The following is a 26464-nucleotide window of genomic DNA, read 5'->3' on the forward strand; positions in this document are numbered from 1 at the left end:
TGAGTGCGACCCGCGCGGAGCCGGGGCCGGGACACGGGCTGTACAGGACGGGGCCGCGGCCGCTGGCCGGGGGGCGCTGAAGGACTGGGTGGCCGACCGCGCCCCGGGGGACTGCAGGACGCGGGGGAGGGGGCCCTGTGGGGCTGGCACCTCGGGCCCCGACGGCACGGGCGCCCACCCGCCAGCGCGCCTCCCGGGAGCCCGGCGGCCGCTGGGGCCGCGGCAGCTTAGATGGGCGCCGGGCCGGGCTCAAGTGGGATGCTCGCGCCCGGCCTCACGTGCCGGGTCCGCCCCGGGAGTCGGGAGTCGGACAGAGGAAGAGGCCGCCCCACGGAAAAAGACAGCGGCTTTGCCCCTTAGTTTCGTAACAGCACATGGGGCTTCGGAAGTGAAGTTTGGGAGCTTTTCTCCGAGAGTTACCAGTCGGATCCGAGGCCAGCCGTGGGGCTTCCCGGAGTCCTCGCTGGCTGTGGCCGCCACCAGAGGTGGCAGAGGGGAGGCTGGTTTGGTTTCGCGTCAGCCGAGGGGAGCCCGGGGCGGCGGGGGTGCGCCCGGCCGAAGGAAGCGGCCTGGTCTCCGACAGCCCCGCCCCCGGCCCCGCGCGCACGTGGTCGGTCACAGGTTGCCCAAGTGGCGCGCACCGAGGTTTCCGCTAGAAGGGGGCACGGCTGTGGGAGCTCTTCTGGCCTGGGAATTCCCTTAGTCAGTGTTCACGTTTACGAGCTTCTTGTTCACCCAAGGGGAACGTTGAAGGAGTGCTTCCCCGGAGCCTACTCACCAAAGAGGCCTCGAGGGTCGGGGAGCTCCCCTGGGGAAGGGCAGTGAGCCTTCCAGTTGAGTGGGGTGAACTTCTCTGGGGTTCTGGTAAGAGGCCCGGCGGGCTTCCCGTGGGAAAGGCCCCGCTGTCCCCTTAGGGGTTCTTGAGTCCAGATGACAACGTGAGTGCGCACCCCGGCCACCTTCCTGTCTACAGTAGTGAGTTCTGGAGAAGCTGGTGCCCGTGACAGGTCAGCAGAGCTGTTAGAGAAACCGTCCGTGGACGCCGCCGCGAATCAGTGCAGTCGCGGGGAGGGTGGAGGCCCTGCTGACCCGGGGTGTGCTCGCTGACCTCCCAGTCAGTTTCTGTTCTCGGATTCTAAGACTTGTGATGGAGAGGAGCGCCGACCCGGCAGCACTGACACAGTCTACCCAGGAGAGAGGGAGGGCGGGAGGCCTCCCGGTCCCCCTCCTCCTCCTCCCATGGGCCCTCTGCCTGATACATCTTCCCTCCCTGCCTGTTGCTGACCCCTTCATCCTCCCAGCTGGCGGGACACAGTTCCAATGTTTGTGCTTTTATGTCCTTCAGGTCTTCAGCTCTCGCGTGTCACATCAACCTGTATAAATGTTGGTGTCCTTTACATGCTTATTTCCCCCTTGCTGTGATGTGATGTGTGTGTGTGTGTCACTCAGTCGTGTCCGACCCTTTGGGACCCCATGGACTGCAGCCCACCAGGCTCCTCTGTCCCTGGGATTCTCCAGGCAAGAATACTGGAATGGGTTGCCATGCCCTCCTCCAGGGGATCTTCCCCACCCAGGGATCGAACCTGCATCTCCTGCATTGCAGGTGGATTCTTCAACACTGAGCCACCAGGAAAGCCCCTTGCTGTGATATTAGACTTAAGAAATCCAGTGTCCCCGCAAGCCTAACCGGTGAATGCTCTTCGGTGGACTCTCGCGGCCTGTGCGGTATTTGGTGGCGTCTCTGGGACCCGGTTACGGGCACTATTACTATTTCTGTGTTTCTCCTTCCACGTCTTTTTTTAAACATCTGATCATTTGACTACTTCACCATATTCACATAGAAAGCCATTCATTTTTATGATATTAAGCTCATGTCTATGTTATTAAACTAATTTGGCTTTTTCCAGAAACAGCCAGTCTGTTAGCTTATGATTGGATTATGTTTCAATATGTAGGAATTAATTATATTTCCTTATACTGGAGGGGAAAAAAGACTGGGATTGAATATTCATATTTCTTTGTGATTTCTGTATGTGACTTATTCTATAAGTGCAAATAAAGTCATATCCTGTTCCAGTCTTGTGGTCACAGAGTCAGAATTTCTAGGACAGAAACCTTTTCATGATGATGCCTCAGGGTTGCCAAAGATAAAGGAGTCCTTGGAAACCGTTGCTAGGTTATTTTATTCTGGGTTACTTCCAGAGAGGTAGAGTAGGCGAGTGAAGGAGATAATTCTGTTCCAGGTTAAGCCAGGTATTTCCAAAGCTGGCATCACTGGTTGTGAGCCTGGATGCATATAAGCCACATAGAGATGTGCTGAACTCAGAAATGGCAAAGTGCTTCTGTGCCGTGAGCTTTTTAAAAAAGTGTTAACAAAGTGGATGCAAAGCTAGTGTTACCTCCTGAGAAGAGATGTGAGGGGAGACGTCCAGTTTCAGAGTCTCCGGGCGCCCACCTGGGTTGGACCTGGCCCGCCTGGTGGTTTGCCTTTCTCTGCCTCAGTTTCCTCATGTAAGAATGAGTCCCCGATCCAGAGGATTGGCACGAGGGTTAACTGCGCTGACACAGGCCGGGCAGAGGGTGGTGCCCGGCGCTGCGAGGGTGCTCAGTGCCCGAGTCACTCATCAGATGAGACCGGATCGGATCAGTCGCTCAGTCGTGTCCAACGCTTTGCGACCCCATGAATCGCAGCACGCCAGGCCTCCCTGTCCATCACCAACTCCCGGAGTTCACTCAGACTCACGTCCATCGAGTCAGTGATGCCATCCAGCCATCTCATCCTCTGTCGTCCCCTTTTCCTCCTGCCCCCAATCCCTCCCAGCATCAGAGTCTTTTCTAATGAGTCAACTCTTCGCATGAGGTGGCCACAGTATTGGAGTTTCGGCTTTAGCATCATTCCTTCCAAAGAAATCCCAGTGCTGATCTCTGGTTGGATCTCCTTGCAGTCCAAGGGGCTCTCAAGAGTCTTCTCCAACACCACAGTTCAAAAGCATCAATTCTTCGGCGCTGAGCCTTCTTCACAGTCCAACTCTCACATCCATACATGACCACAGGAAAAACTGTAGCCTTGACTAGACGAACCTTTGTTGGCAAAGTAATGTCTCTGCTTTTGAATATGCCATCTAGGTTGGTCATAACTTTCCTTCCAAGGAGTAAGCGTCTTTTAATTTCATGGCTGCAGTCACCATCTGTAGTGATTTTGGAGCCCCCCAAAATAAAGTCTGACACTGTTTCCACTGTTTCCCCATCTATTTCCTATGAAGTGATGGGACCAGATGCCATGATCTTTGTTTTCTGAATGTTGAGCTTTAAGCCAACTTTTTCACTCACCACTTTCACTTTCATCAAGAGGCTGGTTAGTTCTTTTTCACTTTCTGCCATAAGGGTGGTGTCATCTGCATATCTGAGGTTATTGATATTTCTTCCAGCAATCTTAATTCCAGCTTGTGCTTCTTCCAGTCCAGTGTTTCTCATGATGTACTCTGCATATAAGTTAAATAAACAGGGTGACGATATACAGCCTTGACGTACTCCTTTCCTTTTCGTATTTGGAACCAGTCTGTTGTTCCATGTCCAGTTCTAACTGTTGCTTCCTGACCTGCATACAAATTTCTCAAGAGGCAGATCAGGTGTTCTGGTATTCCCATCTCTTTAAGAATTCTCCACAGTTTATTGTGATCCACACAGTCAAAGGCTTTGGCATAGTCAATAAAGCAGAAATAGATGTTTTTCTGGAACTCTCTTGCTTTTTCCATGATGCAGCGGATGTTGGCGATTTGATCTCTGGTTCTTCTGCCTTTTCTAAAACCAGCTTGAACATCAGGAAGTTCACGGTTCACATATTGCTGAAGCCTAGCTTGGAGAATTTTGAGCATTACTTTACTAGCGTGTGAGATGAGTGCAATTGTGCGGTAGTTTGAGCATTCTTTGGCATTGCCTTTCTTTGGGATTGGAATTAAAACACCTTTTCCAGTCCTGTGGCCACTGCTGAGTTTTCCAAATTTGCTGGCATATTGAGTGCAGCACTTTCACAGCATCTTCTTTCAGGATTTGGAATAGCTCAACTGGAATTCCATCACCTCCACTAGCTTTGTTCGTAGTGATGCTTTCTAAGGCCGACTTGACTTCACATTCCAGGATGTCTGGCTCTAGGTCAGTGATCACACCATCGTGATTATCTAGGCCGTGAAGATCTTTTTGGTACAATTCTTCTGTGTATTTTTGCCATCTCTTCTTAATATCTTCTGCTTCTGTTAGGTCCATACCATTTGTGTCCTTTATCGAGCCCATCTTTGCATCAAATGTTCCTTTGGTATCTCTGATTTTCTTGAAGAGATCTCTAGTCTTTCCCATTCTGTTGTTTTCCTCTATTTCTTTGCATTGATCGCTGAAGAAGGCTTTCTTATCTCCTTGCTATTCGTTGGAACTCTGCATTCAGATGCTTATATCTTTCCTTTTCTCTTTTGCTTTTCACTTCTCTTCTTTTCACAGCTATTTGTAAGGCCTCCCCAGACAGTCATTTTGCTTTTTTGCATTTCTTTTTCTTGGGGATGGTCTTGATCCCTGTCTCCTGTACAGTGTCACGAACCTCATTCCATAGTTCATCAGGCACTCTATCTATCAGATCTAGGCCCTTAAATCTATTTCTCACTTCCACTGTATAATCACAAGGGATTTGATTTAGGTCATACCTGAATGGTCTAGTGGTTTTCCCTACCTTCAATTTAAGTCTGAATTTGGCAATAAGGAGTTCATGGTCTGAGCCACAGTCAGCTCCTGGTCTTGTTTTTGCTGACTGTATAGAGCTTCTCCATCTTTGGCTGCAAAGAATATAATCAATCTGATTTCGGTGTTGACCATCTGGTGATGTCCATGTCGCTGATAGCTGTTAGCAAAGCTCTGTCCCTGGTGACTGGCCAGGAGAGGGCAAGTACCTCCCTGGGTCACCTGCTGGTCAGTGTGGGCGTCCTGCTCTGGAGCAGTGTGTGGGCTCAGAGGGGACTCAGGACATCTGGACACAAGGGTGCTGAAGACTGCAGGCCAGTGAAAAGCCTGCCGTGACGTCTACTTGCAGAATGACGCGGCCCTTCCTCTCCACGCCTCACCGCCGGGAGGTCTGACTGTGCCGCTTGCGTCATTGTGTCCCTGGACTTTGGTTTCAGTACTTTAGCCTGGATACCTGCTTGACCAGGTTTCTGCTTATTTGTGTCTCACAATTTTTGCTTTCTGGGGTATTACTTACCTTTTAATTTTAAGATGGGCAAAACTTCCTTAATGAGAGTAGATCTGTTTTTGAAACAAACGGTTACATTAAGATTTTTCTGTATAAGGAAAAAATAAACGCTGGTCCCTGGAGAGCCTCAAGCATGGCTGTATTAGAATGCTTTGAAACTTGTAAGAAATTCACCACTTATCTGCATGTGTGTGGGTCTGCTCTTGGTTTTTTTGACCACCAAATGGCTTGTGCCGTGGACGTCAGTGTTGGCCGCTGCTGCTCTAAAGGCTGACGTTCATCTGATGAGTCTTGGCTTTAAAAGCTTTAAATGCCACCTGCCTCGGAGCTGCCTTCCTAAGGCTGCTTCTCATGACACCCTGGGGCCTCCTGTGCTTCAGAGTCTGCACCCAGGACGCTGAGGTGGGCCACCTGAACCGCCCGAGGCCTTCGGTGCTTGAAGTTGGTGACCCCGAGGCCGGCCAGCCCCGCCTGCGGAGCAGGGCTGTGCTGCAGTGTTCAGTGTTGGAACACGCCTTTCGAAGCAACTGCCTGATGTGTAATTTAACCCGTGTCCTGGCTATTAAGTTAGATTCCTCCCATTGTCTGCCTGTTTGGGACAAGGCATCTTGATGTGCTTGCTTTCCTGCCTGAGGGCAGATTTAATAACCTGGGGGAGGGGAGGGAGTTTAGCTGACTGGGTTTTGCTGCAGAATCTTTAGGGGCGAGCACGCCAACCTCAGTCCGCAGTTGCCTGGAATGGCTTGGAAGCCCCTGAGCTGCCGCTGGCTCCGTGGGGAGGCCTCTGTTTACGGCTGTGCTGGGCGCTGGAGCCTGGACACGTGCTGACCCTCGTGCGGGGCAGTCAGAGTGCAGATGCCCAGGTCCCAGACTCAAATGCTTTTTTAACCAAGTTAAATGCAGGCAGAAATGCTATTTATTTGCAAGGAAAATCAATAAAAAGCCATTTTTTACATCCGTAGAAATTCAACAGGCTTGAACAAGGGATTGCTTTTACTTGGATTCTGGTATATGAAAAAAAAACACAGTTGTTTGTGGAGGTCAAAGTTCAGCATCGGAGGCTCACAGGTGCAGGTGGAGACCTGGCTCAGGCCTTTGACTGAGACCATGGGCATCTTCCCGCTTGAAAGGGACCCCCTTGATGTGGTTTCCTTGCGGGGGGAGCACCGTCAGGATCGGGGGGCCACTGGGGTGCCCTGCGGCCCAGGGAGGTGCTCTGTCAAGGGTCTGACGCCGCTGGCAGCCCCAGCTCCTCCGCGGGACTGCGTCCCCTTCGGCCTCCCCGAGTGGACGGTGTGGAGGGTGGTGGCCCCCCAACTTGGTGGTGAACGGCGGTCCCCAGGGAGGAGGCCCACCCTGCAGCTGCTGTCGGCACCCTCCTGGTTTGGGGCGGTGACCTGGTCTGGAAAGCTGCAGCTTGTGTTCCGGGCCCCCGCCCGTCCCCCTTTGCCCTGAGCCTGCACACCTCCCTTCTGCAGCGGCATCACCAGCCCCGTGACACTCCGTCGTGCCTTTCAGTTGCCCCTTGTTAAAGCAGACTTCCTTGACCCCACGGCCCCTGCCTGCGTCCCCACGTCTGTGTCCTCCAGGGACTCCCAGGCCTGCCTCCTTCCTCCCGCAGTGCCCGTGTGTCAGCCCGTGGGCGCTCAGCCCGAGGCGGCCCACCGGGGGTCCCCCTTCTGCCCTCACCCCCAACCTCAGCCACACACAGGGTCTCTGCCTGACACCAGGTGAGGTCGTGAAGGTCAGACAAGCCAAGAAAGGTTGATGGTGGGGCCAAGCAGGGAGGGGCAGCTGGTGCTCAGAAAAGCTGACCTCCTTGATGGTGCTCAGAGAGACTGTAAAGGCGGAATGTGGGGGTGGGGGCCGCACGGTGGTTGACTTTCTTCCCAAGGCCTGGTGGCTTGTGACAGGGCGGTGCTCTGGAATCTGTGCTCAGCCCGTGACCTTCCCCCACCTGGGTGGGGTCTTAGTTCCGAAGGACTCAGAACTTGCTGTGGGTGAGCCTCAAGGGCACTGGCCTGGCCCCAGGCTATATCCTGACGGCCCCTCCCTGGTCTCTGCACCCACTCCCTGCCCTGATGAGTCTGCCCTTTGGTTCTTCAGGGAAGGTCATGGGGGCAAAACAGTGTTCCCTCAAATAAGAAGCAGCATGGGATGCAGAAAGGATCTGTAGCCCTAGGGCCCCAGAAGTTCCTTCTGGGCTTTGTAGTTTTGTGTTCCCTGATGCACCCTGATCAGCTGGGAGGCAGGGAGGGCCTGGGTTGCCGTCCAAGTGTGCCGGGGCTGGAGGCTGCGGGCCTCTGAGCCTCGATGTCTGGCGGGTGGGTCCAGGCAGAGAGGGGGCTGAGCCGGTCGGCAGGCCCTTTGCTTGGGGCTGGCGCCCTGTCCTCCCCGTCAGCGCCCTGCTGGGAGGCCTGGGTGCCCCCATGGCCGCGGCTGCAGACCCCCCCCCTGGGCCGGGACAGCTCGTAAACCTCTGTCCAGCGGTCAGTTCCGCCTCTCACCACAGCTGTTGCTAAGACCCTCGAAGGTGCGCCCTTGGGTGCTCAGGTGCTTGCAAGGACCTGAATGGGTTAAGGACAGGCCTTGAAAGGCTTGTTGAGGCCATTTCACACCTTTGGAGTCTCCTTCCCTGGTAGTTTCTCAGAACAGTGAGGAGGAGGCCAGGGAGGTGTGTGGTCCTGCCCCTCTCCTGATAAACCCCCGGGGAGGAAGTGACCTCCCCAGCGTCACAGCCCAGGGTCCCCTCGCATCTGGAGGGGCTTCCTGACCCCGGGAGCTTCCCCCACTCTCTGTCTGTGGTTCTTTCTGTCCTCACGGCTGATCCTCCGCCCACAGGGACCCCAGGACTTGCCCCCTCTTTTCCTCGCATCCACCCCTCGGACCCCCGCCTGGCAAGGACCCTCTGCTGGGGTCTGGTTGTGAATGGGCATTCTTACCTGGCCCCCTGGGGGTCCTGGAGCACACAGTGCAGAGCCTTTGGCTCAAACGCTTTCTATTTTCTGGGCAGGGCGGGGGAGGGGGGGGCGGGTCCCCAGTGCCGCTAGTCTCCTGAATGCTGAGAACCTTGTCTGAAAACAGGAGGGGAACTGGCCCTCTGATACGGTTGCATCAGACACTCTGTGGCTTCAGAACTGCCTGAGTTTATGGCCAACATTGAAACGCGGCTGATTGTGTCCTGGGGGTAAAGATTCCGCCTGATAACACAGGAGACTCCGTGGAGAAGGAAATGGCAGCCCACTCCAGTATCCTTGCCTGGGAAATCCTGTGGACAGAGGACTGGCGGCTGCAGTGCTTGGGGTCACAAAGATTCGGACACGCCTGAGCGACTGAACACGATTGTCCCCGAGTGCCCAGATTTCCCCACTGTTTGGACAAAGGTGTGACCTGGCCGTCTGGCGCCGGGTGGCTGCCCTTCATGGAGGGCTTGGCGCCCTGCCCTGCGGCTGCCCTGCCTCCCGACCCCTGTCTACCGAGGGTCCAGGCTTCTCCAGTGGGGTGGACCCCTGAGCCCAAACCAAGCTTTGTCCGTCGGTCAGTGGGTTAGAAGCACCCGATGACTGGCCGTCGGGAGCGGAGCCCGGGCCCCGCGTCCCCTGGTGTGTGTGCTGACGCTGGGTGGGGAGCGGGTCCAGCAGTGTCCCTGGCGGGAGGCTCACTCATGCTGCGTGTGGACCGGAGAAGCCCGCCGTGGCCGAGTCGGAGAGGGCTCTGCGCTCCTGCCTTGCCTGTCCCTTCGTCACCTGGGCGTAGGCCAGGCCAGAGCAGGGCAGCGCTGTGGGCAGCTTAGTCGTTAGCTGCCTCTTCCAGCCAACCCTGCACGTACTTTCCCTACCTTTTTAAGTGGAGACGGAGGAAACTCACTGCCTCCGGGCCCCCTCCTCTCGAGAGGACTGTGCTGGTAACATTCACACGTACGTGCCCCGCCGTCCTGCCGTCTGGGTGTCTGTCAGTCACCCTCTCAGGATAGAGCTCGTCCAGATGGATCCATTTCCAAGTTCTCGCTCTGCAAACGTTTAACTGCCTCCCACCCTCCTGAGCTTCTGTGGGCAAGATGTTTCCTGTTTCTCTGTGGTTTTGTTTTGCCTTTGGTGGGTTTCAGAGTCCACGCACCCCCGGGGAGTGTCTGACAAGGTTTGGGCGTAGGCGGTGGAAGGAGCCGGTTTTCCTGGGGGACAGCTGTGTGTCCGCGTCATCCAGCCGCAGTCTGCCCCCACACGACGCACCAGCTAGCCGCAGCTGTCGGGGGAGTCTGCGCCTCTGCTGTGTGTGTTTTGCGGGTAAAACATGTTAACCGAGAACATGTTAACCGAGGTGGGTGGCTCGGGCAAGATGCTGCTGACTTCCGGTCACTTTGCTTCTGCAGTGCTGACCCTGCGCCTGCCTCGCGGGCTCTGTGACGGGGCAAGGCTGGGGTTCCTGGCGCCTCATCGGGACGCACGAGGCTGGCTTCCGTTTCCCTCCCCTCTTACCTGCCAGGGGAGGCCTGCGTCTGTTCCAGGACCCCCTCCCATGCCGGCCTGGGTGTGGCTGCAGGCACCCAGGAGCCTGTGGCCTAGGAAGATGCGTAGGCTGCTGGTGAGTTTCTGTGGGGCTCGTGGACACTCCTGCGAGCACAGCAGACGGGGGGGCCTGGGTCATCCAGCCCGCTGCTCTTGGCCGCGCCCCAGGGGTAGCCGGCCACCCCGCCATCCACATGGCTGAGGGGCTCCCTGCCACGTGGACGGCGGCGGGCCTTTGCTTTGCCCACCCAGTGTCCTTTCTCCTCCACGTCTCTGTCATGGTCTGAGGTTGGAGGCCCGCCTGAGATGTGCGTCATGTCAACACACGTCTGGTCGTTGAGGATGTGGAGGCTGAGAATGTGGCTGAGGAAGGCGGCGTCCTCGGGTGAAAAGCTGGCCTCGATTCCGGGGTGGTTCTAAGATGCTCGTGGCGGGTCCGTGAACCTCGGTGGTGGTGGGTTTAGCGCCGGCATCTAAAACACGAAGCTGTGATGGGTCCGTGCCTGTCCTGGTGTGGGGCTGGGGCCACAGCGGAGCCCGGTTTCTCAGGCTTGGGGCTGCAAGTGCGGCCCAGGGCTGGCAGACGGGTCCGGTGAGGCCAGACAGCTGCCTTCTCCTGGCCTCAGGCGGCTGCTCCTGGGGTGGGGGGCAGAGTGAGTGATCTCTGTCCTTCGTCCTGCGAGGACACGGGCCCGTCAGGGACAGCACCACCCTTACGCCCGCGTTTCATCTCCACGGCTTCCCCAGGTCCCGTCTCCACCCACAGTCACGGTGGGGGTTAGCGGTTCAGGGGGCACAGTTCCGTTTGTGGCTGAATACTGTTCAACTTGGTGCGATTCAGATTGTCAGTACTCACACAGGTAGAGAACCACAAAGGAGGCAGTTTGAAAAAGTGCATGGACTGTTGACTGTTTTATCAAACCAAAAGAAGCATTCCCAGAATCTGGGGGGCTAACAGAGTAGAGGTGCAGCAGGAACGGTCACTCTTCTGGGCTGTGGAGCGGGTTTTGGCCGTTGTTAGCGCTGAGAGACCACGGTGCCCACCGTCCGAGCGCTGATCCGTCAAGGGCCTGTGTGTTCCTGTCTTTCTCTTTGCCTTTTTACTGTGGGAGGCTTGGATTTTTTGGTCTTCTAACTTTATTGAGTCTTTCAGTGGCTAAGTCAAAGACCGCTCTTGGTAAGTGTCACACTGCACTTGAAAACACGTGGGTTATTTTAAAATATCTTTTGCTGTTGATTTTTCACATAGTTTCACAGTGATAAGAGAACAGACTCTGTGATTTCAGCACCTTTAGACGGTGAAATTCTTGCACCTGGGTTTATGTTCTCGTCCCTGGAGGTGGAAACGACAACCCACTCCAGTATTCTTCCCTGGAGAATCCTGTGGACGGAGGAGCCTGGTGGGTACAGTCCGTGGGGTCACACAGAGTCGGACGAAACTGAGCAACTGAGCACACTCTAGCACTAGCTAGGAGGCTTGGAAGCAGAGTGGTGGTTGGTGTCAAGTGTCGTCTGGGTTTGTTAGGACTAAATCCGCAGCGTCTGTCTCGTTGACCGGACAGATGTCCCCCACGTAACTGGATTGGGCGGAGGGGGCTGGGAAGTGGCCGGTCCCCGAGTCAATGGGATCAGCTTTAGGGGCCGTGCTGTCGGCCTGCTCTGTGCAGGGCAGCCTCCTCACCTCCAGCAGAATCGAAACGGGGTGGCTGGAAGGTGACCCCAAGCTGTCGCTAGGGTGACAGGGACGTGACTTCTCTGTGGGCCCAGGATGTGGGGTCACCCTGCTGCCCACGCATGCTGGGCTTTCGTGGTGACCTGAGAGTTCCCAAGCCAGCGCTGAGGAGCTTTCCTTCCTAGGTCTCCCTGTAATCGCAGCCTGGTTCTCATTAAAAACTTGCTCAGGCTGTTACACAGCCCTGTCGGAAGAGACCCTGATACGGCGGGGAGCTGGCCCGGCCTCTGGTGCTGGGGGCTGGCCCTGTCTGTCTGATGCCGGGGCCCTTGTCAAAGCCACAGGACCCGGGGTTGGGGGAGCGCCCCCTCTGTCTTCTCTGAACTGTCTGTTCAGTTGATGGAATCTGCCCCTCAAGATCAAGTTTATTTCCAGGCCGAGTGTGTCTGCCTCTGCCCTGGGTGCCGGCCTTGTTCCTCCCACCTGCTCCGGACAGACCCCGCTGTCATGAAAGGAGGCGGCTAAATTTACAGGCTGGTCATCTGTTACGTAATCTCCCTCCTTCAGAGAAAAGAGGATTTCCTCCAGCCTATTTTCAGCAAAGGATTAGGGACAATGAAGTTCTGCCATGGGAGCGTCATCTGGATTTCTGTGTGATTTTTCAGGAGGGCCTCAGTGTCCTGCCCAGAAAACATGAGTTTTTAAATCATGGAATTAAAGTTATTATTCCCTGGAACAAAGTGATGGGGCGATTATTGGTGCAGGAGATAAGTGATCTGAAGGTAAGGCAGGCCTGGATTTGTCCATCCTTTTCATGTAAAGGATCTGAAAGGGACGGACCACTTGCATGCACGTGGAGTGATTTAACTTCCCTTTTCTCTTTAGGAAGTGTTTGGAAATAGTCATTTTGATTTGGATCGAATAGATAAGCCATTAAAGTCGTAGATAACCGTGAGGTGTGTCCGCGCACTTTTTGACTTGGGGAGGCACCTGAAGGCAGTGTATGTGTTAGAAAGCTGGGGTGACCGTCCTGTGGTTAGAGTCTGCGTGTGTCCTCACGTCTGATACTGTCCAGCTCTTCCCACTGTTTTTCTGACATTGAAGCTCAGGTGGGGGGCAAGCCTGCGGATTCTAGCAGGGGGAGGCGTGTGACGAGCTCAGTGCACACTAGGTGCTCAGCATTGCTGTTCACCAGATGGTTGTTGACACTCGCTGTATGCACAGGGGACACTGTGGAGGGCGAAGACGGCAAATAGGCACGCAGTAGGCTGGCTGCGTGTCGGGCAGGGCTGGGGATGAGAAGGAGACGGGCAGTGGGAAGGAAGGGGAGGTGACAGGAGCCGGGTCTGGGGGGACGGGGTGGCTCCGGGCCCCGGAATCACAGGGCTGGGGGTCCAGATCTGGGGGGACGGGGTGGCCCCGGGCCCCGGAGTCACAGGGCTGGGGGTCCAGATCTGGGGGGACGGGGCGGCTCCGGGCCCGGGAATCACAGGGCTTGGGGTCCAGATCTGGGGGGACGGGGTGGCTCTGGGCCCTAGAATTACAGGGCTGGGGGTCCACGGAGGCCAGAGGCCAGCCCAGCGCAGCAGGCCTCGGTGGACAGTGGGGGCGGTGTGGCAGAAATGGTGTGTTACGGTCACATTATACAGTAGGGCCACGTGGCCGCCCCTAAAATTCCATTACTTAAAACATGGAGTATGTATGTTACCTGTGATAAAGGTTTAAATTTGGTTTAAAATCATCAGGACCTGCTGTAAAGCACAAGGAGCTGTACTCAATACTCTGTAAGGACCTGCAGGGGAAAGAATGTGAAAAGAGCGGCTGCGTGTGTATGCACAACAGACGCACTTTGCTCACCCTCGAAACTAACACAATGTTGTAAATCAACTGTATATTCCAATAAAAGTATAAAAAAGGAATTACATGGCAAAATGAAGATGTGACATAATAAATTAGGATGGTTGTAACATTACAAAGATGCATTGACCTAGTGAGTGAATGTACCGTAGGTTGGTTTATGGGCAGTTTTTTTTTTTTATTGTGGTAAAATATACATAAGATTTACCATTTAAACCATTTCCAGATAGGCGCATAATATAATCCATTGGCTTTAAGTTACATTTGCATAGTTATCATCACCATCCGTTTCTAAAACTTTTTCATCTTCCTAAATACAAACTGATTTACGGGCTGTTTTAAGTAGTTTATTCTACATTTGATACTGTTTATCTTGCTTTTTTGGAAGCATTTTTTTTTTTTTTTAATCAATGAAAAAGATCTTATCAGGGTCATGGGAAGACTTATTGAAACCTAAGCATTGATTAAATTTTAATGGAAAATGTACCCTTGGCAGGAGGGTTTTTTTTCTTTTTTCTTTTAAATAATTGGTGATGGTAAGCTTTATTAAAATTTAAGTACTTGAATGTGAGGATTCATTTGGGCTTTATGTTTTGCTTAATATGTATTTGTTGAGAACAGCGAGTGGTGATTATTGCTCCAGAGAAGAAAACCTGATACTTGTCATTAAACAAGTAATTCTGTAATGAGACAGAATATCTCATAACTAAGAGTTATATCTAGTTGGCAGTACACTCAAATAGTGTAGCTCATAATGATGTTTGTTTAATGGTGTTAGAAAGCCATATGCTTTTCTCCTAAGTGCATTGATAATAGGAATTATAGCACTTTATGAGAAATTTTCTTCCAGAAACTACAGTCTGTTGATTGACTGGATCAGATAAAGTTTCTGTTTTGAGTTTATCTATAATGTTTATTCTTTTACTATCTAAAAAAAAAAGATTAAGAAATGGATGAAACTTAAATTTGAGGAATTTTTTTCTGTAAAATTGTTGGGTCTGTGACAAGCAGTTTCCTGTTATTTCTGCTCCAAAAGTGATATGACGTTTTTTTGTTGTTGTTCTTAAATTGAAATTGTTTGGTTTCATAAATTGCTGTGCCACTTTTTAGACAGCAGCATGGTTTCAAAAGCACGAAGCCCCGTTCTTATTAAGTACTTAATTGATTAACAAGAAACGTCGTTGTAAAGTTGAACACTTCTGTCTCTTAAACAGTGTGGCTCGTTAAAAGCCGCGGCTGTCAGGAGCCGGCGAGGTGCCCCGGTTGCGCGTTGTGGTCCTCGGAAGAGCTGGCTGAAGAGTAAAGATGAGAGAGTGCGGTGCGCGTCCTCGGCGAGCTCCGGCGTCGGCTTCCTGAAGACGGCCGCGTGGCCTCCCTCAGCCGTTACCCGAGCACGTGGCAGGGGCCTCAGGGCTGGGGGCGTGGCCTCCCTCAGCCGTTACCCGAGCACGTGGCAGGGGAGTCAGGGCTGGGGGCGTGGTTACCCGAACATGTGGCAGGGGCGTCAGGGCTGGGGGCGTGGCCTCCCTCAGGCGTTACCTGAGCACGTGGCAGGGGCCTCAGGGCTGGGGGCGTGGCCTCCCACAGCCATTACCTGAGCACGTGGCAGGGGGCCTCAGGGCTGGGGGCGTGGCCTCCCTCAGCCATTACCTGTGCCCGTGTCAGGGGCGGCAGGGCTGGGGGCGTGGCTTCTCTCATCCCGTTACCGGCGCACCTCGCAGGGGCGTCAGGGCTGGGGTCGGTGGAGGCTCGTCCCCACAGAGGCCTGTGCTCCGCTGGGACGTGGTCGCCGGCCGGCACTGGTCTTTCTCTTTTTTGGCCCAGCCTCGCTGCAGACGGGTCAGGCGCCTTCTGCACTTTGTCGGCTGATGACTGACTTCCCACCAGTGCCCGAGGAAAGGGCAGTTTGGTTCACGTCTTGACCTGGATAAAGGCTGCAGCCCGCGTGGACCCATGGCAGGTCCTGTGCTGGCCCAAGCTGCCCACTGCCAGCTCCCTGGGTTCGCTGGCCCTGCGGGGGACGGGGACGTGGGAGGACCCGGGGGTCGGGACATAGACCCCAGCCTACCACCCGCCCAGCATCAAGCATGTTCATTCCAGCCACGGGTTGACCACCTCTAGGCCTATAGCCAGCGAAGTGCTGAGAAGACTTTATGCACAGACTTGCAGGCCTGGGAAGTGACGGTCCAGGCGCTGGCCCCGGGACCCTTCTGCAAAGCCACCTTCTCAGTAGATCCTGGATTCTGGCTTCAAGGCCAGGACGAGGCCTCCAGCGTGTAAAATCCACATGTCACTCTGCGGCCGGGGACGCCGTCCACACGCCCCTGGAGTCCATGTCCTCGCTCGTAAGCGTGGTTCACACGCACACACACACACGCACGGCTCTCCAGCAGGTGGAGTAAACAGGGGGAGGCAGGCGCAGCGCCCCCAGAGGACGGGTTGTGATGGGGGATAGACGGAGCTCTGGGAGCAAGGGGCCCAGCCCTGCTCTGGGGGTGGCGCGGGGCCCCTGGCCCGTGGGCGGCGGCCTCTGCTGTCTCAGGCGGGTTCTGACCCCTGGGATCTGCGGCTGGCTTTCTCTGTGTGGGTGGGGCACCGGGTGTTAGGTCTTTAATGAGAGGGGAGACGGAGGGGCTGGTTCTCAGGCGGCCAGCACAGTCCACGGGAGACGACTGGTGGTGACGTCAGTTGTCAGGCCAGGGCCGGATGAGGCCCAGAGTCTGCTCCTGCTGCCGTCGCTGCCGCTCCTTGGGGTCTCAGGTGCCCTGGCCCCACTTCCCCCACACCCGGGCAGTGCTGAGTGAGTGGTGCTGGCTAGCGGCAGAGCTCAGCGGGGCTGGGCGGAGGGCCCACCTGCCCTTATATCTGCTGAACAGAACCACATGGAGGCCCTCCGAGGCCCAGGGCCGAACCCACACCCAGAAAGGGCTAAGTTCAGCAGTTCAGTTCAGTCGCTCAGCGGTGTCTGACTCTTTGCGACCCCATGGATCACAGCACGCCAGGCCTCCCTGTCCATCACCAACTCCTAGAGCTTACTGAAACTCATGTCCACTGAGTCGGTGATTCTATCCAACCATCTCATTCTGCCGTCCCCTTCTCCTCCCGCCTTCAATCTTTCCCAGCATCAGGGGCTTTTCAAATGAGTCAGCTTTTTGCATCAGGTGGCCAAAGGATTTGAGCTTCAGCTTCAGCATCAGTCCTTGCGATGAACAGTCAGGACTGATCTCTTTTAGGATGGACTGGTTGGATCTCCTTGCAGTCCAAGGGACTCTCAAGAGTCTTCTCCAACACCACAGTTCAAAAGCATCACTTCTTCAGTGCTCAGCTTTCTTTATGGTCCAACTCTCACATCCATACACGACGACTGGAAAAACCATAGCCTTGACTAGATGGACCTTTGTTGGCAAAGTGATGTCTCTGCTTTTTAATATGCTGTCTAGGTTGGTCATAACTTTCTTTCCAAGGAGTAAGCGTCTTTTAATTTCATGGCTGTAGTCACCATCTACAGTGATTTTGGAGCCCCCCAAAATAAAGTCTGACACTGTTTCTACTGTTTCCCCATCTATTTGCCATGAAGTGATGGGGCTGGATGCCATGATCTTAGTTTTCTGAATGTTGAGCTTTAAGCCAATTTTTTCACTCTCCTCTTTCACTTTTATCAAGAGGCTCTTTAGTTCTTCACTTTCTGCCATAAGGGTGGTGTCATCTGCATGTCTGAGGTTATTGATATTTCTCCCGGCAATCTTGATTCCAGCTTGTGCTTCTTCCAGCCCAGCGTTTCTCATGATGTACTCTGCATATAAGTTAAATAAGCAGGGTTACAGTATACAGCCTTGATGTACTCCTTTTCCTATTTGGAACCAGTCTGTTCCATGTCCAGTTCTAACTGTTGCTTCCTGACCTGCATACAGATTTCTCAGGGGCCATGTCAGGTGGTCTGGTATTCCCATCTCTTTCAGAATTTTCCGCAATTTATTGTGATCCACACAGTCAAAGGCTTAGGCATAGTCAATAAAGCAGAAATAGATGTTTTTCTGGAACTCTCTTGCTTTTTCCATGATGCAACGGATGTTGGCAATTTGATCTCTGGTTCCTCTGCCTTTTCTAAAACCAGCTTGAACATCTGGAAGTTCACGGTTCACATATTGCTGAAGCCTGGCTTGGAGAATTTTCAGCATTGCTTTACTAGCGTGTGAGATGAGTGTAATTGTGCGGTAGTTTGAGCATTCTTTGGCATTGCCTTTCTTGGGGATTGGAATGAAAACTGACCTTTTCCAGTCCTGTGGCCACTGCTGAGTTTTCCAAATTTCCTGGCATATTGAGTACAGCAGTTTCATAGCGTCATCTTTCAGGATTTGAAATAGCTCAACTGGAATTCCATCACCTCCACTAGCTTTGTTCAGAGTGGTGCTTCTTAAGGCCCACTTGACTTCACATTCCAGGATGTCTGGCTCTAGGTCAGTGATCACACAATCGTGATTATCTGAAAGTGGGTGGTTTTCTGGCAGCCGCTCCCGGAACCCAGAGCCCAGATAGACCTACTGTTGCCGTGTGTTTGAATATCCAAACAAGATGCCTTTGGTTGCTGTGAACAGAGGTGTGAATGTTTAAAACAAGTTCAGTTGGATTTCTGCGGACCTGGGATAGTTGTAAATTCATCCACACAGCATTACGTAATAGAGTACATAAAGCTCTATGGGTCTTTGTGGAATGATTTTTTTTTCTTCCTAGTTCTTACGGATGTAAGAATCCTTGTTATTGAGCACATTCAGATAGAAAGGAGCCGTGCGCCATGTGAATGGCAGCATTGAGTCTTACGTGATCTTGTGGGTTTCTGATTCTTGTTTAAGCTGTGGCTTCTCAAGGCCGCTGTTGTTCCAGGCAGAATGGAAATTTTATTCCCATTTTGTTTGTGGTAAGATCACGTTCTGGCCATTTAATCTTCTGCTGACAGCTAACTGTTGATAAGGATGAAAGGAAATCAGATACCAGGTTAGGTGTCCCCAATTGAGGCCAGGAAGGTCAGGAATGCAGCCGCCAGCTGACCAGGGGCTCCATCCCCTCTGTTCCCCCCGGGGCTTCTCCTGCCGTCCTGCCTCTCACTGTCCCCCACCTGCCTTTCTTCCTGCGAGACAGGCTGGGTCTTCTCTCTCCCACCTCTGCCCTCATCCTGGATCCTCAGGGGGCACTTTCTAGGTTCCACCAGAGATGTCTCCATCTCAGCTGGAGGAAATGCCAGGTGCACTTTTTCCGCCTCTGGGAGGACCCCCAGCCCCACCTCTAAGTCCCTGCAGGGTGTGGGTGACCGGAAGAAGGAGCAGAGCTGGGGCTGGCCTGGCTCCCCTTCCAGACTGCCCTCCTCTTTCTGCTTCAGAGGGGGCTGCATGGGGGATGCATCAAAGAGCAGAAACCGTAGTTTCAAGGAAGGTGGCTGGGGCACCTGCCTGAGCCCCGTGCCTTCTGCACTCAGGTCCATGAACACACAAGCCTGGGCTTGGTGCCCTGCACGGGGGTAGTGGGCCTGGGGCAACTTGGGGGCTCAGGCTGTTCTGAGAGCGAGGAGGTGAGAGCTCTCTGCTGCGGCTTCCACAGGAACGGGGACCAAGAGCAGAGAGCAGAGATCCTCCTACTCGTGGAGAGATTTTTTCAAGTCTTAGCAGAATGAGCAGGACAGAACGTCAGGTGCAAATTATGGCCTCACCTAAAAGCTGGTGAAATAGGTCCGTGACATTTCACAGCTCGAAGACTCAATTTTTACTCCTGAGTCGTATCCGATTTTATTTCAGAATGCACGATTGGGCTCAAAGCAGACAGGGCTGCCCATCACAGGGTTTAGGTGGGCCGTGGCCCAAGAGGACCCGCGGGTTTCTTTGGAAAACACAGATTTAGAAAACATTTTAAAACCATACGGACTTGGGTTGAGAGTAAATACCCCAGGTTGCGGCCTTCACGCTGCTGTGCAGTGCCGACGCTGCTGTGTGTCACAGACGTTACGGTGCGGGCCAGCTGGTGTGTGCATTACAGGTGTCACTGTGCTACTGAAGTGTTACAGGTTTAGGGGTTTGTTGTGTTACTTCATTTCAGCTTCTCTGTACTGCTTGTAACGGCAGTCCTATTTCCTCAAATCTGATGGTATTGAATTCACTAACTGTGGTGGTAGGTGAGAAAACAGGACATTATACACTGCCCTTAAAAGCTGAGCGCTGTGTGTGCGTTAGAACAGGGCTGCCTGCATCCCGCTCCCTGCATGAGACCCTCCTTGCCTGTCTCTATTTCCACCTTTTCTGTAAGAAGCACTCATTGCTTTGCTGTTGGAAAAAGGGATAAAAGCAATGGAAATAAAGTATCTGGATTTTTTTTTTTTTGCAGCTTTAAGAATGTTAAATTAATTTTCCACTAATGATGTTCATTCTGTTTTTTATTTTTGCTGATAAAATTTTCTTAGCCAACTCGAACTCAGCTTTTCCAGTTAACAGTTTTATAACTTTACACACGGTCTGCACAACTAACCAGAAATACAGCTGCAACTGTCCTTTGAAATCTCAGGGGTGACAGAGCCTTCAGCGGGGTCCCACCTTCACACTGTGTGTGCCGGGCTCTGGGGAGCGGGGAGTCGGAGAAAGAGGAGCCCCCCAATTAGGTTCTTGGAAGCTTCTCCAAGGAGGTTGTCTGGGGACCGTCTGGTGGGCTTTGAGTCAGCACTTAGCCCTTGAGCACAGGTGGCTCAAAGGCCAGTGTTTTAGAACAGAATGAATATTAAGGGCCGAGGGAGGCTTAAAACATTGCTGTTGGTTTTAACAGAAAAGACTTGTGTTGACAGCCCAAGCCTGATCTGACTACAAGTGTGTTATAATTGAACATTGTGGGCCGCGTCTTGTCACGTGATTGGCGGGGCCCAGAGGCCTGTGGCCAAGGTCTGTCCTCCTGATGCACCAGATAATTCAGTGATCCTCTGCCCCAGGTGTTTAAACTTGGAGAGACGCAATTTGAAAACGCAAATAAATATAAAAGTCTGTCCTTTTTTTTAAGTATAAAATTATCCCATTTATTACTTTGTCTTGAAACACTATTAAAATGTCAGAGATTAATTAACATGTAGGCTGTAGGAATAATCTTATTTATTCTTGATGCAGAATAAACATTTCCATTCCACCTTTAGGAATTCGCCCCAGGAACTGATGGTCCACATGCGCAAAGATGGCCAGACGAAAGTGTTCCCTCGTTTACAGTAACTGCAGGTGGAGGACAGCCTTTAAAGTCGTGAATCCCTGTGTTACGCACCTATAATACAGTAACTACAGGTGGAGGACAGCCTTTGAAGTCGTGAATCCCTGTGTTATGCACCTATAACCTATATAATACTGTATAGCAGTACTTCAAAATAAAGCAAAAATGAAACGTTCCTTGCAGCTTTGTTGACTGCAGTAAAGAAAGCAGCTTCACTCTGTGAACCGGTACATTACTGACAGTTTGTGCAAAGGAGTACAGTGCAGACCTTTAGCGAGAGGATGTAGATTCAGGCTTATTGATGTGAAAAGAAGTTTATACTGTATTAGGTGAAAAAAGCATGTTACAAACTGTGCATCTGACACGATCCTGTTTTTCGTATATATGCCTTTGTATTCATATAAATACAAATTCATACAAATGGATTCATATAAATATATGCATAGAAAAAATGTGGAAAAGTATACAAAGAAGTGTTAACTAGTGATTACCTCTGGATGTCAAGGTTGTGGGTTATTGTTATTTTCATCTGTTTGTCTTGTGCTAAAAAGTTTTATACTGATCATGTATTGCTTTTGTAATCTGAAGAAAAGTATAAAGCTTTTGCCATTAAGGCAAGTTAAAACAAGCAGCAGAGCTCAGGACATTTTCTGCTACTACTGAGAGGAGACACTTGGTGGGAGGGGAGAGGTCCTAGTGTGACGAGACGAGCTTCCTGCCTGCGCTGCGGCTGCTCTGTGGTCTGATAAAGAGGGCCCCCCCCACCGTCCCGAGCATCCTGCAATGCGTTTACCGTCCCTGGGGGGGCCAGCAGAGAGGCAGGTGCAGGCCATGAGTGAGAACCCCCCACTGCCCCCTACCCCTACCCTGCACAGGCCCGGGAGCGCGCGGCCCACGGCTGCTGCAGAATGTAAATCCATTCTGATCTGAGGTCACAGACAGAAGGCAGTGTGAGCTGAGAGCGAGGCATGGAGGGCCAGTGCTGCAAGGAGGCCGGTTAGCTGTGGTCAGGGTCCCCTGTCTCCAGACCCTCCCCAGAGGCTGTTGCCCAGAGTTAGGCTCGCATGAGCAGAGGGAGGAGTCTGTCCCGAGGACCCCAGGAGAGGCAGCCTCTCCCTGAGAGGAGCTGCAGGTTGACCTTCCAGGGCAGGTCTGACTCAGTTGGGTTCAGTAGTCCTGGGCAGTGTGACCCGCGGTCTGGAGTGCGGGGAACCGTTGGACAAGTGATGGCGGCAGACAGACGTGACCTGGCCCCCGCCCCGGACCACGGCGTCCCGAGCCTGCGGGACCCGGGCCTCTGGCGCCCAGGACACCGGGCCTACAGGTGCCGCTTAAGACGACGACAAGCGTGTCGTGGCCAAGGTGTGACCCAGTTTTCACGTGAGGAGGGGGGGAGAGACTGGCTGCACGCCCAGGTCACACAGCTGGTGCCACACCTGGGGAGCGAGTTCTGAGCCGGTTCCCCGACCCCAGCGGGGTCCCGACCCGGGGTCACGACTCTGGGCCGCGGCGGCGCCAGGCCCTGGGCCCTGCTGTGGGCGCCATCCTCACCACCCTCGGGTTCCAGCGTTCAGCCGTGTGTTAGAAAGTCGCTCAGTCCTGTCCGACTCTTTGTGACCCCATGGGCTATACAGTCCATGGAATTCTCCAGGCCAGAATACTGGAGTGGGGAGCCATGCCCTCCTCCAGGGGATCTTCCCAAGCCAGGGATCGAACCCAGGTCCCCCTCATTGCAGGTGGATTCCTTACCAGCTGAGCCACCAGGGAAGCCCCGAGCGACTCCCAAACTCACTGTGAAAGTGCAGCCTGCACAGTTCCAGTTTTTATAAAAGACACAGCTCTGCCCTAGGCTGTGGGAGCCGCATCTGGGGGACTGGGGCTCAGGCTTTCTGCTGCATCCCCAGGGGTCCCTCCCTGCCCTGAGGTGCCCGCTCCCCGGGAAGCTGCCCGGGCTGCCCCCTGGGTCTCAGTGAGCCTAGCACCCACCCCAGCCTCCGCAGAGGTCGGCGTGCTGTGGGGCCTCCAACCTCGTCCTCACAGGCCCACCTGAGTCCCCTCAGGAGGTGAGGCTGAGTGAGAGGGCACTCCCCACCCAGGAAATTCCAGGGGCTCCTGAAGCGTGTGAGCCTGGACAGAGAAGCCCGCCGAATCCGCCTCTGTGGGTTTGTTTCCAGAACCCTCCGCCCTCCTTTCCCCGCCCCCTGCCCCCTCCCCCAGGCTTCCAGCTGCATCTGTCTGTCCTTCTCCAGCCACACCTGCTGCTCCTGCCACCTCCTGGCATCCGGGCGGGCATCTGGTCAGCGCCTTGTGGTCGGTCAGGGCCCTTCCCTGCCAGCCAGCCACACCGCTCCTGGTGGAGAGCTTGGCCTCCACCCCGCTTCCACCCTTGGGAGTCCGCGCTCAGCCTGTTTCAGGACCTCAGAGACAAGGTGAGGGCAGTTTTCTCCTCTGTGTGAAGTTAGGACACAGGGCGGCTCTGGCGAAGGAGCTCAGACAGTCTGGGCCCAGTTCGTGAGGGTGGAGGTGGGCTCCTGCACTCGGCCAGCCTGTTCTCCGGCCCCGCAGAGCGTTCCAGAATGCAGCCCGTTCCTGACTCTGCCCATGTCGCCAAGTCCCAGGAGCACCCTCTGCTCCAGCCGTGAGCCCGAGTCCAGGCGTCACCTGGCCTCCTGACGCTCCGGCTACAGAGGCCCCCACGCCCCCTCCTCGGGTTCACGTAAATTGCTGGAGCTCGCACAGAGCTCAGAACCCTTTACTAACTAAATCACTAGTTATTATAAAAGTATACAGCTCAGTGTGACCAAGCACGGGCTGTGAGCCTGCGCCACAGTCACCCAGACTCAGAGAGCAGGTGTTTGCAGCGAAGTCCGGGTTTTCTGCAGGCGCCAGGCTAGGGCAGAAGCCTCAGATCCACTTTCTCTGGGCGCGGAGGTGGGGTTTTCTTTTAGGGGAAAAACAGAGAGACCGCGATAAGCCATCATCTGGAAACACTGCTTAATCTCAGTTCTGGGGCTCAGGATGCCCCTGGTTTATGATTCTCGGGCCAGGTGGTCCTGGCTTGGGGGTCTGTTCACTCATCTGCCCTGGAGAGACAGCCTGAGTTTTCAGGTGATGGTCTGTGACGGCGGTTTTAGTTCATTAGCAGTGTTATCAACGGCAGCGGTCTCAGTAACCCGACCCGGTGGATTAGCATTCACGAGCACAGAACTGAGGTCAGAGGGCATGAGATGGAAGAACGTTCCGGAGGGAGAGGTGATCCGTAAGCTCAGTAAGGGAACAAGGTTGCATCAGGAAGAGCGGATGGAAGAGCCGCATGGAGAGGCGGGCAGGGCCAGGAGAGGGAGGGGCGGGGGCGGGGTCCACACCACCGGTGTCCCCACCTCCGCCTGCTCACGCAACAGCAGCCCGCAGGTTCTCCAAGCCCCTGCCTTTGGGGTTTCTGTGGAGGCCTGAGGTTGGGAAATCTTATGGAAAACTTCGGACACATTGTAAAGTTTCACTCAATTGACACCTTTAAAACTCTTGCATGCGGACTGTGAATTCTCTAAAGTAACTCAGTGTTGTAGGTGTCGTTGTTGTGGTTACTCGGTCGTGTCCACCTCTTTGGGACCCCATGGACCGCAGCACGCCAGGCCTCTCTGTCCTTCACCATCTCCCGGAGCTTGCTCAAACTCACGTCCATCGAGTCGGTGATGCCATCCATCCTCTGTCGCCCCTTCCCCTCCCGCCTTCAGTCTTTACCTGCATCAGGGTGGCGGTGGTCTCTGTTTCTGGTGATAACTTGCTGCTCTGTTTTCAGCGAGTTCAGCTGCATTTTTTACTTTATTCCACCAATAATTAAGGAGCACCCACTGGACCAAGAGTCATGTTAGCTGCTGGGAACACGGGAGAAACCAGGCGACAGAAAGAACTGGTCTCTTCCTGTAGGGATTGAAAATCTGGCACCGGGGCACAGTCCTGTTCTCTGACAGGAAGGACTCTTGCGGGGGTCGGGGTGTGGGGGTCTCTCTGCGGGGTCCTGCCCGGCCGGCAGTCAGTTTCCTCCAGGGCGGCTGGGTGGGGTGAGGGGGCTTCTTCTCCCCCAGTTCACGTTTCCAGAAGGAAGCTCCGGGCCAGGCAGCCTCCCTGGGCCCAGCCGCAGGGCTGGGGGCGTCTGCTAGGCGTGAGCCCACACTTCTTGTGTACTTTGCACAAGTGACTTGTCTCCGCGACTCACAACTGGAATGAGTAGTGGTTCCACTCAGGGTTCCTGCGACGGCCCCTCTCTGACCAGGGTCAGCAGGCTTTTTTGGAAAAGGGCTTACGATCTTTGGGCTGAGGGGGCCCCAGTGTTCACAGTGTAACTGCCCCGGGCTCTCGGGGCTCCTTGCTCAGAGGTGTCGACCGCTCTGCCGGTCGGCGGGAGGGTGGCCGGGGGCGGCACGTGGTGGGGACTGGCTGTGCACAGCGAGGCTGCGGGACCACACCGGGCCCTGCATCGTCCCGGCCCGTGAAGCTGGTGACCCCCGCCCCACACCCACTCAGCTCTGTCTCGCTGTCGGTCTCCACGCAGCTTTAACTAAAAACACTGCTCATCGCTTGTCTCCAGTGCCGTGTTCTCCGTGTTTTTATCTCCATGGCTTCGCTGACGGGTTGCATTTCCTGGATGAATAGACACACGTGACTCAAGGTGCTGACGTGAAAGAAGATCATGGGGTGAAAACCTGTCTGCCTGACCCGTCCCCGCTCTGGCCACTCAGGGCCGGCGAGCACAAAGGGTGGGCAGAGCAGGCCTCTGCGCTGGCAGCGTCGGGTGCTGCCTGTCCTCCTGGATTCCCAGCCAGGGCTCGTCCCTCCTGAAGCCCCGAGCAGGGCCCAGCGGCCCGAGAACCCGGGTGACGGAGCCTGAGGGTGGGCGCCAGCCTTGGCCGTGTCGTCCAGGGGCTTGGGCAGCGGGGACCCCAGTCTCTGTCTGAGCAGCCCTTCCGGGGCTGCTGCGGCATCACAGATTGGAAACCACTCTGTACGGCTCACGGATCACCCAGTTCACACTTCACCCACGCCACGAGGGTTTATTAGGGCGGGGCGCTGCTCACAGGGGTCCGCCGGCCGCGTTGCCTGCCCCGGTCGGGGCCTCGGTCTGCGGTGACGGCACGGACGGCCTCCTCGGGTGCCTGCTGTTCCTAGTCTCCGGCTATCTTTAGCTGCTGCCTGCAGGCCTCCACCTCATAGGATCAGGAGACGGTGCGGCTGCCTCCCAGGCCCCACGAGCCGAGAGGGTGGCAGCTGCCGCCAGCTGTCAGCGATGAATCTGGATTGTCGCACGTTGGGAAAAACAGTCACCCTCGAGTGGCTCCTGAGTGTGAACTGGCGGCTCCTTCAGGTAAACCGTAGTCCATGCCACTCCCCCGGCCAGTTCACACTTGAGACAGCCCAGCCTGACTCCAGTTACACACGGGGGTCTCCAGTTCACACTTGAGACAGCCCGGCCTGACTCCCCGTTACAGACGGGGGTCTCCGGGGGAGGCGCGCAGGGCCACCTGCCGCCTGCTCTGTTTCCGGGCTGCGTGCCCCCAGCCCTGCGGAGACAAAGTCATCTTCACGGGAGGGAAGGTCGCCCACCTTGGCAGCCTGACTGTGGATGGGGGCCGTGGGTCCGTCCCGGTCATCCCCTGCCCAGGGCGGCAGGACCCCGCGGGGGGAGCGGGAGACTCCGGCTCAGGGCCGGTCTGCCGGCCCCGCGTCAGCAGCGAGTTCTGTGGTCTTCGTGTGCAGAGTTCAGGCCGTCCCCCAGAGCCCCGGGTTGGGGGGAGAGGCGTTGCTGGGCGTGTCCCGGGCGGCAGGTCTCTCCTGAAGTCGGAGAGCACGCTTGGAGCAGAGCCACACGACGCTCAGCCTCAGCAGGCTCCACGCCGGTGCCGCGATTGAAGGGTGACATCCATGCGCTCACCCTCGAGAGAGGTGGGAGTCGGTCCCTCACCGTGTCTCTGT

General features: G+C 54.8%; 1 protein-coding gene and 1 long non-coding RNA gene across 3 annotated transcripts in view; both read left to right on the top strand.

The window, feature by feature from the left end:
- ATP11A (ATPase phospholipid transporting 11A) overlaps positions 1 to 26464 on the top strand; it is a 104735-nt gene that overhangs the window by 412 nt on the left and 77859 nt on the right. The window lies entirely within an intron of this gene.
- LOC112449097 (uncharacterized) lies at positions 12 to 22342 on the top strand. Of its 2 annotated transcripts, none has more exons than XR_009496768.1 (2): positions 12 to 15660; positions 20427 to 22342. It is a non-coding gene; the product is annotated as an uncharacterized lncRNA (long non-coding RNA). The 2 variants fall into 2 exon arrangements; XR_003037589.2 differs by having other exon boundaries at positions 12 to 15612.

This window comes from Bos taurus, chromosome 12 (genome assembly GCF_002263795.3).
Source record: "Bos taurus isolate L1 Dominette 01449 registration number 42190680 breed Hereford chromosome 12, ARS-UCD2.0, whole genome shotgun sequence".
NCBI lineage: Eukaryota > Metazoa > Chordata > Mammalia > Artiodactyla > Bovidae > Bos > Bos taurus.